A 9814-nucleotide genomic window follows, 5' to 3' on the forward strand; every position below is an offset into this window, starting at 1 on the left:
CTTTACACAAAACAGCTTTGGTCATCATTTTCTGGGGAAGTGGGAGAACTGAAAAATATTTAATTCTTTTTATTTTTTGAGATGGAGTCTCACACTGTCAACTGGGGCTGGAGTGCAGTGGCATGATCTTGGCTCACTGCGACCTCTGCCTCCCAGGTTCAAGTGATTCTCCTTGCCTCAGCCTCCTAAGTAGCTGGGATTACAGGCACCCGCCACCACGCCTGGTTAATTTTTTTGTATTTTTAGTAGAGATAGGGTTTCACTGTGTTGGCCAGGCTGACCTCAAACTCCTGACCTCGTGATCCGCCCGCCTTGGCCTCCCAAAATGCTGGGATTACAGGTAGGAGCCACTGCACACAGCCAACAATATTTCATTCTGTGCACTAAATTGTTTTACTCAAACACTTCCCTTCCACCTTTACATGATATTGACCACATGATAGTTATGCAATATATGTTATATATGTTTTTGTAGAGTGGAAAGACACAAATAAACACTATGTACTTGTGATGAATCCAGTGTAGAAAATAAATGTGAAAGGAGGGGGAGAAAGCAAAAAGAGTAGAGGTGCAAAAGAAGCAGAGATCTTACATAGTAGTCCCTTGCCCATAAGGAGAGAATGAAAACACAAAGGGGAGGGTAGGCTGAAATCAAATTGCGGAGAGCCTTGAATGCCAGGATGAGGAAATGGGATGAAATGTAGTGGGCAGTGGGGGCCCACTGAATGCTTTAAAGAAGAGCAGCATAATCAAAACATTTACTTAGGGAAAGCAGCCTGGGCAGAGAGTGGGTTGAAAGGAGAAGCTCTAGGGTGGTCACAGGTAACAGGGAGGCAAGGAAATGTGTTAATATGAGAGGTGTAGCAGGAGACCATTTGTCAAAAGGAACAATAAAACGACTAAGGCCAAACTGAGGAGCTGAGGTAATGAAGAAAGAACATGAAAACCAGCCTCCTTGACCTTGTTACCAACCCATTGCTCCACAGCCCCTCGGTCCTGAACAACCAACACAGGCTTGGGATGCCTCCGGAGGTGATTGGGTGAACCGCATGATACTGGCAGATGAGCAAAGGTTCTGCAGGGTGCTATTCCCACCCACTCATGGAAGAGTTCCAGAGGTCTGAGGAGCCCCACAAGCTTCCCAGAAAGTGCTTTGTTGAACACACTCTAGTTGCCTCAGATAATGAGATTTAATTATAAGCCAATGAATAAACCCACCAACAAATAAAGTGGGCAGGTATCCATTTCTGAGGCTGCATGACTGGGCTGCTGGACTAACAGGAACTGCATATTTCAAGAGGCAGTAGGACTTTATATCATCCAACAACAGCTAGATGACAAAAACTTCTCTACTAGTCATTATCCCATTCAGGTGCAGCTTCACAGGTGTGCAACCTAGTACAGGGGTCTCCAACCCCGGGGCCACAGACTCACCTGTAAGGAACCAGGCCTTACAGCAGGAGGTGGACAGCAGGAGACCATTACCCGTGAGCTCCACTTGCTGTCAGACCAGCCGTAGCATTAGATTATCACAGGAGTGTGAACCCTATTGTGAACTGTGCATTCTAGGATCTAGGTTGCATGCTTTTTATGAGAATCTAATGCCTGATGATCTGAGGTGGAACAGTTTCACCCTGAAACCATCACCCCAACTCCTCTCTCCCACTGTCCATGGAAAAATTGTCTTCCACAAAACCAGTCCCTGATGCTAAAAAGGTTGGGGCCCACTGACCTAACGCATTCACACAATGTCCTGTGTTCAGAAGGGCCCTGTGTTTGGCTTAATGCTCTGCTGTCAACATCTTGGAATTCTTCGTAAGTTTATTATAGCACTTGTGTTGTATTATAAGTCCACAGGGCAATGGAGCCTTCATGCAAATAGAGGAGATATTGCAATATGCATGTTCTTGTCTGCCTGTTCATCTACAGCATTTCCAATGTCCCCTGGGCACAGAATTTCGGTGAATGGGCCCATGATGCGCAAGAGTTCAGCAAGACTCAAAACAGTACGAAGAGTTGTGTTGAGTCTATCACCAGAAAGAGAGGACACTGGCATCCCTCAGAGGCCATGCTTTCCATCTGAACCTGAACTTGTTTCAAATGCAGAAAGAAGGCAATGGCATTCTAAGAAACATCAACAAGCAAGGCTGCCTATCACATCCCTTCTAATCTGTTCAACTTCCCTGTATTAACCAACCTCTTACACTGAAAATAATGCCATGGAAAGAAGGGGAAGACAGGACAACCCCTAGTTCCTGTTCTTTTCAGTTCCTTCCTTACTTGTCGGTAGCCAAAAGTAGAGTGTTGGTGTAATATGCATGTATCAAGAAGTCAAATAAAAACAGATGAGGCTGGGCACAGTGGCCCACGTGTGTAACCTCAGCACTTTGAGAGGCCTAGGTGGGTGGATCACTTGAGGTCAGGAGTTCAAGACCAGCCTGGCCAACACCATCAAACCCTGTCTCTACTGAAAATACCAAAATTAGCCAGACATGGTGGCAGGCACCTGTAATCCCAGCTACTCAGGAGGCTGAGGCATGAGAATCACTTGAACCTTGGAGGCAAAGGTTGCAATGAGCCAAGATTGTGCCACTGCACTCCAGCCTGGGCGATAGAGCGAGACTCTCTCAAAAAAAAAACCCAAAAAATAAAAAACAGATGAGTTAGTTTTGTGCAAAATACAAATGTACATATGAGCTATAAAATCTCAATTGTGCGATTTCAATGATTATGCTTATGAGTTACAACTACAACTGGCATTTAAAACTGACATTACACAGTATAAAGATGAATGGTAACATTTATGCTAATAATTTTAATGTGTCATTTTTCTTGATTTAGAATGACATTGGCTAGCAAATAGAAATAACCGTGACTAGGCAAGATCAAAACCTTGGAAGAAAAGAAAAAGCTTTATATCAATGTCGCTTTTTCCCAGTTTTTTGAACAAGGAGTCCCACATTTCCATTTTTCACTTGTCTCTGCAAATTGTGTAGCCAGCCCTGTCCTCAATACACATATGAGCTCTGAAACAAGTTAACTGGGTTTGAATTTCAGCATTGAAATTACTTGCTGACCTTGGGCAAATTGTTAACCTTGTCAAGGCTCAGTTTCCTCATCTGTAAAATGAGAATATTAACAATTTTTTTAAAAAACAGAGTCTCACTCTGTCACCCAAGCTGAAGTGCAGTGGCATGATCTTGGCTCACTGCAACCTCCACCTCCCAGGCTCAAATGATCCTCCCACCTCAGCCTCCTGGGTAGTTGGGATTACAGGTGTGCACCACCATGCCTGGCTAATTTTTCTTTTTTTTTTTTTTTTTTGTATTTTAGTAGAGACAGGGTTTCACCATGTTGCCCAGAGTGGTTTTGAACTCCTGAGCTCAGGCAATTCACCTGCTTTGACCACCCAAAGTGCTGCGATTACAGGCATGAGTCATCGCGCCCAGCTGGAATGTTAATAATTCATACCACATAACCATAAGGTCTTTATATGGGTTAAATGAAATACTCTAAGAAAAAGAAAAAAGAAAAAAGAAAGAAGTAAGAAAGAAAGAGACAGAGAGAGGGAGGGAGGGAGGGAGGGAGGAAGGAGAGAGAGAGAGAGAGAGAAAGAAAGAAGAAAGAGAAAGAAAGGAAGGAAGGAAGGGAAAGAAAGAAAGAAAAGAAAGAAAGAAAAAGGAAGGAAGGAAGGAAGGAAGGAAGGAAGGAAGGAAGGAAGGAAGGAAGGAGGGAGGGAGGGAGGGAGGGAGGGAGGGAGGGAGGGAGGAAGGAAGGAAGGAAGGAAGGAAGGAAGGAAGGAAGGAAGGAAGGAAAGAAAGAAAGAAAGAAAGAAAGAAAGAAAGAAAGAAAGAAAGAAAGAAAGAAAGAAAGAAAGAAAGAAAGAACACTTAGCACCTTGTCTGCCCAGTAGTAGATGCTTAATAAATACTAGCTCTTACAATGGCTATAGTATGGTAGCTCTTACACACTAAATTACTAGTTACTGCAGTTGCTCACCCTGGTGTCCCACCATATGATGATGCTGATACAGCATTGCTGTATACTCTACTCTGCCTGCTGACCTCCCCTTAGCTGACTTCCCCTTTCTGTGATGCATGCAAACTGAGAGGGAAGATATGCTAGTCATTCTCTAGTGCAGAGCACTCTTGTTGGACTTATCACTTATAAGTCTCTGCCATCTTATAGATGCAGGTTCCAGATAGAGCTCCCATCCTTAGTCCCATCGCCTATGACCAGGATAGCAGGGTCACATGGTACAAAGCATAAGAAACTCCTCGAGGGAGGCCACAGGGGCATGGCAATCCCTTTGATGCTTCCCAGCAAGGGGCAATGTAATGAGCAGATACCTTGCTCTGGTAACCCAGGACGAAGTCTGGTTGCCCTCTAAGATGGTTTTTGAAACTTTTGGGAATTAAAAAAATAGGTCCTTTTAATGATTTTGTTGTCTATTGGGGATCAGGAAGATGCGTAAGTACTTCCTTAAATACAACACAATCTTGAAATCATAACACTACCTTTTAAATGCACAGAAAAAAAACTACACATTGATATTGACATTATACTCTTGACATTGAAATAGCATTACTCCAGCAGACGTCCTGCAAGGCTTCCAAGGGCGTGGTTTCTAGACAACTGGCAAAAAAAAAAAAAAAAAAAAGAGCCTGAAATACTCTTAGATTCCTGGGCCATGCTCCTAGATCTACTGAATCAGAGTCTCTGTGAATGGGAGGCCTTAGGAGTCTGTATTTTAACAGGCTCCCCAGGCAATTCTGACCATCACTATTTTTAATTGTTTGTGGGCAGCAGAAGGCAGAAAAGGGTGAACAATTATGAAGGAGAATTCAGAATAGGGAAATTTGTTTTTTCTAGGTGCTAATAAACTCAACCCGAGACAGGTGTGTTCTTCCTGAAGTTGCGGTTGAGCATTGCCTGGGAGTTGGAGTGTGCAGGTCTTCTGTAGTCTTGGGGCTCTGTGTGCCCTACTGCTGTGTTGCCCTTTGGAAAAACCCTTCTGGAACTGGAATGAGGATTTGGATCTGAGGAAGAGGAACAGGGTCATACTGAGGACTCTGAAGAAAAACAGTTTATGACTCAATGGAGAAGATTATAGTATGCTGTAAGCCAACAGACATGAAACTATGTTATACCTACCCTTGTGTTTTAGGAAGATGTTCCAGTGGGCACAAGACAGGAGAGTTTTATGGAAACCAATTTCTAGATCTTCAACTCACTTAGGTATTTGTTCCTACAATTGGTTTGCCAGAGATTGGGTCGGCGTTTTTCCCCTTTGCCTTTCCTTCTTCTTAACAACCCATCTTCTCCCACTTTGAAAAAGAAAGACCTTTTATCATCCCTTGGAATTGATCAGGCCACCAGTGACTTGAGAGCTGAAAGACTGGCAGTGTTATGGAAGGAAAAGCAACTGGCAGAGTGACTCTCCTGAGAAGAAATTAATGCTTTAACCAAATGCCACTATGCACTACAACAACCTTCCATCCTTATCTTGTCTCAAAGACTCCTGATAACTTGCATTTTCGCGGTTACTCTGGCCAAATCATCCAAGTTATCTGAGTGTCAGATAAAAGCAAAGAACAAGGGATTCTTAAATTTTGAAATGCATTCAGATTAGAATGCATTCATGACCCCACCACCTCCTTGCAGTAGACAGGGGCTTGTCATCCTAAGCAGGAAGAGGGGACTTCCTCTCCCACTTCCATACAGTATCTACAGTATGGGGCTGGAAAAGTCGTTAAAAGCATTAAAGGTATTAGGGGTGTTTACCTCCACATTCCTATCTATCTACTGGCCAATTAACATGATTTGCAGCTGAGAAAATAATACGCTTCTCCATCAGAGATAAAGAGGGTCCCCAAACTGTTAAACAAAGGGGAGGGGGCAATGATGTTTATAAAAGTTATTGCAAACAAATGAACTTCAAAAGGAGCTGTGGTGACAGATTCTGTTTCACAGGGTCCTCTCAATTCTTCTCAGCCTCTCAAGACCCTTCCTCAGACTCAGCTGGGTGTTTTCACCACTGGCCTGCTGCTTCGAGATGTAATGCAATGTGTGGAATTAATCTAGTCCACAGCCTAGCCCTGCTCTGTCCAATACAGTAACTATTAAACACTGGAAAGGTGGCTAGCCCCGACAGAGGTGTGTGTGCATATAAAACACACATCAGATTGCAAAGACTTAGCACAAAAAAAATGTGAAATATCTCAGTTTTAATTTTTATATTGGTAACATGATAAAATGGAGCTATGTTGGATATGTTGCGTTAAATAAAATATATTATTAAAATTTATTTCACCTGTTTCTTTTTACTTTTTTGCACTGTGGCTACTAGAAAATTTAAAATGACATGTGCCTCCCAGTGGCGGCTCACATTATATTTCTGTTGGACTGTTTATCAGTCTGTACTATGGGTTGAATCTCAGGGACAGGTTGCTGGGGATGTGGAAGTCCAGGCCTGATTGGTAAGTGGAGTTGGGGCTGGCAGTGACCCCTCTTGCTGAAATGAGGTACATTTGTGACAATTGCAGCATGTGGAGCCCAGGCTAACAGATTGTAATCCTGCCTTCCTTCTGGTTCTAATACTTAACCTCAAAGGAACCTTAATATTTAAACCAAATGGCACGTGAGATTTCAGTAAGCTGATGGATTGCTCTCCACTCAGCCATTTGAGAAATCCTACTGAGGTCTCTGCACAGCAGAGTTCCAGTTGCTGCCATATCCCAGTGAAAGTCTGGCACAGCACTGATGAGCTGATGAGATTTTTTTCTCACTTGTTTGATATTAAATAGGAAAGTCTTTCGAATTAAAGTTTACAGATAGTGTGAAAATTGGAAGTGTGAGTTTTAGCTGAGCCAACTACAGCAGATCGAAAGACTGCAGTTGCCTGCTGGTGAGAGAACAGTGCTTCTGGCTGCCATTGTTAGCTCCACCACCACTTTGGGGAAGTGGGAGCTGGTTGCCAGCTTCCTGCTTTCCAGAGGTGAATCACTCATACACTGAGTCCACCAGGCTTATGCTATTGTGGGTATAGCTCTGTTCTAAATATCATTACCTATGACAGCAACAACTTACTGGCCTAAGCCAAGAATGTAGAGCTTTTGGATGATGAGGCTGAGCCCATTTCGAACTTGATGCCAGATATGATGCAAGGCCTCTGCATGGGTCCCTCAAATAATAATGACAATAACAATAACAATAACAGCATATACATATGGAGCACTTACTCTGTGCTTTAAATATATTAACTCACTTTATCTTCAGCCCTAAAAACAGAAAGAGTTTTTAAAAATATTATTCTGTTTTGTTGTTTTGATTTGTGTTTTAAGTTGCCTAAGGTGACATAGTAAGTGGTAGAGCCAGCGGCAAACCCAGGGTTTCTGACCAAAGCCCACACTCAGAACCACACTGCCATTCTTACAGAGGATAAATATTAAAATCTCAGCAGTGATTGTCAGAAACAGCAAAATGACAAATTAGAACTTCATCAGTCATTCAGGGGGACATTGATTCACATGTGTGTGAATCAGTGGCCCAAAGGTAAATGCTCTTTATTCCGATATGACTTTTTGGACAAAAAGAACCAGACCAGGTCTCTAGTAAGGATACTAGTGACACAGACCTACCCGAGAATGGCTTCCAGAGTTTATCTTAGTAGAATCTTCCTAAAATCCGAGGTCACATGGCATAGACAAGGCAATCTTTATTTCACTATGAAACTCTTTCTTCAAATAAAATCATGTCCTTAGATTAAACATAGGTATAGAAAGGGGAGCTACTCAGACCTCCATGAGCGCATCTTTTTTTTTTTTTTTTTTTGAGACAGAGTCTCACTGGCTCTGTCACCCAGGCTGGAGTGCAGTGGCGCGATCTCGGCTCACTGCAACCTCCGCCTCCTGGGTTCAAGTGATTCTCCTGTCTCAGCCTCCCGAGCAGCTGTGATTATAGGTGCACACTACCATGCCCGACTAATTTTTTGTATTTTTAGTAGAGATGGGGTTTCACCATGTTGGCCAGGCTGGTCTTGAACTCCTGACCTCAGGTGAACCGCCCACCTTGGCCTCCCAAAGTGCTAGGATTACAGGCATGAGCCACCCCTCCTGGCCGAGCTCATCTATTTCAGCTGTGGTACGTACGGTGGTATGGCCCTAGGGAACCACACACAGCCCACTGGCCATGCCAAATAATGCAAAACTACCAGGGAACTGGATTAGGAGATCTAGAGTTGAATTCTACTTCTGCCACTTAACCACTCACGTGGGCCTCACTTAGCATTTGTTCAGTCATTCCTCCCATTAGGTAGCTAGATTCAACCACAATTCCTTAGAAAAATAAAGTTGATCAAATTGAGCTTTCCTAAAAAGAATCTTCTCTCAGTCCATGTGTGAAAAAGGATGTGTCTTGTCTTACTGGTTTTTGTTTTGTTTTGTTTTGTTTTGTTTTGTTTTACCAGACCTCTCTCTCTTGAATTGGAGTAAACAGCCAATCCCTAAATTGAACTTTCACCTCTGACAAAGTTCCTTGCCTTACCAACTCCCTGTGGAGGGTGAAGTACACCATGGCAAAGGTTCTCCAAATGACTCTTTCCTGAAAAGAAACACAGAGCAGTTGAAAAGAGCACGGGGAAATCAGAGATTGAGCAAGGATTGAAGAGGAACTGAGAGCTAAATGCACTGTGGAGCTGCCCCCACAGTCAGTAGACTTTTTAGAAAGGCAAAGGAATTTCTTTTGCACACCCCTTCCCCAGCCATAAACTTCCTTTTCTTTTCCAAAATTCCCAAGAGGACATATCAGGAAGGGGGTGCTGGGAACTTTTGGGCTCCATGGAGAAAACTTATCCTTTTAAATTAATATAAAGTGCCTATGGATGGATGAACAGAAAGAACAACATTTGAGAAAGCTTTAGAATAAAAGAGAATCCCTCCCTTAGCTGAGGAGCTTATAGAAGAACAAGATCAGAGCTACTGCAGGATTATCTTTCTACTTCCATTGTCCTTGTACCGGGCTGTCATATCTGATGCCAAATTGGAACAAGTGGAGTTTACTACATGGTGTCTTTCATGTGGCACCATGATCAAGACTGTCAAATCTACAAAAACAAATACATATATAAAGCCTTAAAGCATGGATCCTGATTTGAGGGGTTTTCTGGGAATTTAGACATAGAAAACTGAAACAATGCAGGGTGATGAGAGGAGCTACGATAACTTTTTCGGGTACATGGGCTGTCATTCAGAAAGTGCACATGCTCAGTTCTCCAGAAGGATTTCAGACTATGATAAGATAGATGGAGAGTTGTGTGGTGTGTTAGGTGCTGGCCAAGAGGGATACCTAAAGCTTCTGTCCTCTTAGAGTGCACACACTTGTTCTTCACAGATCCCTTCTTGGCTTCCCATGAACTGGTCACCCTTTTTATGGATCTCATTAACCCTTCTGGGCCTGTCATGTCTTACTTTTCAAAGAATCACTGTTGGCTATAGTACATACAGAGTCTCTTCAATAACTTGTGTAACCCTTGAATCTTTAACTTTTAAGTAACTTATTAGGTTTGATGCAAATAGAGGGAGAAACTGTGTTAGCCTGTTGTCAGTACGCTGTGCTGAGGACATTCCCCAACATGTGTTAATTCTGCAGCGCACTTAACTTTTCCAGATGTGGCTGGCTGGGCTGCCAAGTTGGTGACATCGCAGATGAATGGCCACAGCCTCACTGTAGGCAGATGAACATGGGTACCTTTGATGTCATGGGGTGACTCTTTTCATCTATTAGCCAGAAGGAAAAGCTATTTTCTTCTGTAGAG

This window comes from Chlorocebus sabaeus, chromosome 4 (genome assembly GCF_047675955.1).
Source record: "Chlorocebus sabaeus isolate Y175 chromosome 4, mChlSab1.0.hap1, whole genome shotgun sequence".
NCBI lineage: Eukaryota > Metazoa > Chordata > Mammalia > Primates > Cercopithecidae > Chlorocebus > Chlorocebus sabaeus.